The 4,128-nt window shown below is 40.4% G+C and overlaps 1 pseudogene; it reads left to right on the top strand.

The window, feature by feature from the left end:
• The first annotated feature begins 1,675 nt into the window (after positions 1 to 1,675).
• LOC106338348 overlaps positions 1,676 to 4,128 on the top strand; it is a 10,691-nt pseudogene continuing 8,238 nt past the window's right edge.

The raw sequence follows: 4,128 nt of genomic DNA, 5'->3' as shown, positions 1-4,128 counted from the left end.
CTGGAAGAAGATGCTTTTCTAGTCGAAAGTTCTATGTCTGTAGGCAGCTCGTATTGGTGTCGACCAGGCAGCTCGTATTGGTGTCGACCGACACCAACGACTGAGCATCGATCGACATCATCACTTGAGCGTCAACCGACACCATCAGACAAGCATCGATCGACACCACTTTTGGGATCAGACAAGATTGTTCAAATTCAGAGCCACTCCGACTTCGCCGCTCGACACCCACATCCTCCCTCCCGAGCTCGAGTTAAATTAAAGGAAGTCGATCGACAACAACACGAGTGCATCAATCGACAACAACAAGAAAGAATCGATCGACAGCAACATGGTTGCATCGATCGACAAGAGCAGCCGAGTACTGATCATCCATCCACGCCATATCAAGTGCGTTTACCAGATCTTGAGGCACACCGCTTGAATGCTACTAGAATTCCATCTCAGACATTAGTTTGCTTAGAGCCAACAGAGAAGATAAGTCAGCAATCTGCAGAAGCACCAGAGCAAGAGAAATCAACACTAGCTGAAACTTCTCTCGTTGAGATCGATCAACGCCAATGGGATGGATACGAACCTTCGATGGAAAAGCAAGAAACAAAAGAAGGAGTTCAAAGTGAGAACAGAGTCAAATTTAGGAAAGTCTTTATTCCCAAATACCTCAGGAGAGAAGTTAACAAGGTGGAACTTGATGGATTTCACAAGAGGGTGAAGAGAGTTCATAAGGATATGTCTTTCGAGGATGCATATTATAAGTACAGACTTGGTAATTTCTTTAGAGAGAGCAGAGAGATGGATAAGGACATTGAGATGTTATTCAACAAGGTCCGGCGTAAGCCTAAGAGGACTCTGAAGAAGGAACAAGATCCTAGAAAGTTCTTGATTCCATGTTGTATACATGATCACACCTTGCCAAACGCCCTCTGTGATACTGGATCTACAGTAAGTATCATGGCTATAGACACTGCTGATTTATTAGGATTGAAGATGGAGCCTTCTCAGGATAGTTTCACTTTCGTAGATAACTCCAAGGAAAACTCAGCCGGCATGATCAAGAATGTCAAGGTAGAGATAGGAGACTGCAGTATCCCTGTGGACTTTCACGTCGTGAAGAGCAAATCTGGCCAGATATCTTCTCTTCTTTTTGGAAGAGCCTTCATGGCTACAGTGGGAGCAGTTTGTGATCATAAGAAGAATAGGATGTGCTTGACTAATGTTGATGAAACTGTCTTCTATGATCTTGTGGAGAAAAAGAAAGGTGAGAAGTTTATTTCCTGCATAGATGTGTTTGAAGATCCGGCACTTACGACCGATACATGTCGCGAGCCTGCACGACCAGCATCAGCATTGATCGACATCCTGTCTTCAATATCAATCGACAGTACATCCTCAGAATCGATCGATAGCACTATCTCAGCATCGATCAATAGCACTATCTCAGCATCGATCGACAGAAACTCATGTTGCCAATCGCTACCTGTTGTGATCCCTGGAATATTGAGTTGTCCTCAGGACATTGCAGACTCGACATTGGAGAGCACATATGAATCAAGCAGTTATCCTACCTCAGATGTCGACAGATTCACTCTAGAAGACTTCTTGGAGTTGGAAGAATGGCTTAGGCAGAAGCTTGATGACGATCGACACAGTTGAGATAGAACCAATTGAGGAGAGAATGCACAAGTCTGAGACATCACACTTTTCTGTCCCTAAACATCAGAGACCCTGTGAAGCTGTTGGGATTCACAAAAGAGTGAAAAGGATACATGATCCAGTGAAGTTTGTGGTTCCCTGCTTTGTTTTTGAAGATGAATCTCCTATTCCACCAGAGAGAAGTGTTCAACCAGGTTCCTACATTGGGGTATTGGATGAACATCAGCATGCATCAATTTCTCAGAGTGGATTGGGATATAGAGGTTACATTGACAAAGGTCCAGCAGAAGCATTATCGAATGACGCCAACGACCAGACAACATCGATCGACAGTATCACCTCACCATCGATCGACACCCATCGCATATCAGAGCAGACAGTATGAAGTGTGTCGAAATCTTTTTGATGGAGGTACCACCATGAGATCAGATAAGTCTGGGGAAGGAAAAAGAATAGAAAGAAGAAAAAGAAAAGGAATGCAGATGCAGATTGCCTATCAGTATTTCCTTTGCAATGTCAAGAGGGTAGTCTTGAGTATAGAGTGCGCTGAAGAGAAGGTTCTGAATCCTTTACCAAGGTAAGAGTGCTTTACCAAGGTAAGAGTGCTTTACCAAGGTAAGAGTGCTATGTGATCCAGAGCTGAGAGAGAAAGGAGAAGTTTCTGCAAGAGATTTTATCAACTGCATCAACAAGATGAGAAAGAGAGACACTGAGACTTGTTCTGGACCAAGTTCACATCCTCAGCCAGACTAAATCAGATATCCAAAAGTCAAGCTAATGACTAAAAATAAGCGCTGAGTGGGAGGCAACCCACTATTAGGTAATTTCTTTCAGTTTAGTTTAGATTGTTACTGATTAAAGTTTTTATTTACTGCAAGTTAAAATAAATGAAAAAAAAATGAATAGTAACGACGGTACTGTAGCAACCGCACTGTAGCAGAGGCACTGTAGCATCGATGGACACTGTAGCATGGAAATCGATCGAAAAAATGGATTGGTTTTTTAGTTATCTATTACTGACTTTTAGTGATTAAATATGTTAGGTAAAAGGAAAAAACCCGAGGAAGATGAGTTTGCCCGAGGATCGACGATGGCTGTGCATCATCGATCGACAGAGCATCATCACTAGCATCGATCGATCGCCACTTAACTGTGTCAATCGACAGAGCTTCAAGAGTATTGATCGGCACTTAACTGTGTTGGTCGACACTCACATCAAAGACAGGTATACCGTTTTTCCTTGTTAAATATTGTCCTTATGATTTATTTCCCCACCGATCTTAGACTGTATAACACTGGAGATAGTGTTGTTTAAGTCTAGGGGAAGTTCTACTAGTATTATGTCTTAGTTAGTTATTTAGAAAAAAAAATAAAATAAAAGATCCGAGTAGACGATTGCCCAACATATCTATTAATGAGAGCATGTCGATATCGCTCGACAGTATATTACTTGCAGCGACCAATGGTAACTCTTTTCCATCGATCGACACTTAATCCGGTCAGGTATATCGTTCTCACTTGTTAAATTGAGTACTTATGATTTATTTATCACCATAACTCCGACTAGATACACACTGGGGACAGTGTAGTTTAAGTCTGGGGGGATGTTTACTGATATTAGTGTGTTAATGGGTCTTATCAAAATGTTTTCAAAATAGTTTTATTGGGTCAAGAAAGGGATAATGAACTTATTAGATTTTTTCTTGTTATCTAACCACTCTTTAGCACCATTCTAGACTTACTGATTGCAGATAGTATTAAAGATACTAAAGTGGATCAACCTGTCAACTATTTACACTTGCTGAGATTGTTTGAAAGAACCAAAGCTGACCTCCAACACTAAACCTGACACAAATGCTTGTCTTGGGCTTGGTATACATGGAATCGGATTCTTCAAACAAGTCTAGAAGGTAAAGCCTTGTGTAGATTTATAACATTTTCTCTCTCTATTTCGACCCTAGATTTATAGGTAGAGATATTTATTTACAAAAAAAATAAAAATAAATAAACAACAGAAAAGAAAAAAAAAGAAAAGAAAAATACATATATATACATATATATATAATAGGTGTTAGTTAGGTGGAATCCGAACATGACTTGGTGGCTACAACCATTAAGGCTTGCTTCATAAGGATTCCAACAAAAAGAATTAGAACGGGACTTGGTGGCGGCAATCATCAAGGTTCGATTCACATGAATTCTTGGATATAGGTCAAAAAGAAGTGAACATGACTTGGTGGCAACCACCAATATAAGCAGACTTTGACTAAAGAGAGAAATTAGTAGAGAAAAAAGATAGGAACTAACTTTTACATGCAGATTCAAATACTTGTTTGAAGTCCTTGCATCCTGTGATCGATACTCCAAAGGTAAAGCCTGCATTTTTATTTATGTTAAGAAATGAGGTTGGTAGAGGGGAATGTCAGACAGGATTTGCTAAGTTGTTGGCTAGGTGAATTTGGTTGCCAAGCTAGG

Source organism: Brassica oleracea, chromosome C4, assembly GCF_000695525.1.
Source record: "Brassica oleracea var. oleracea cultivar TO1000 chromosome C4, BOL, whole genome shotgun sequence".
NCBI lineage: Eukaryota > Viridiplantae > Streptophyta > Magnoliopsida > Brassicales > Brassicaceae > Brassica > Brassica oleracea.
The sequence above is the reverse complement of the archived record's forward strand: the minus strand, read 5'-3'. Positions and strand labels throughout refer to the sequence as shown.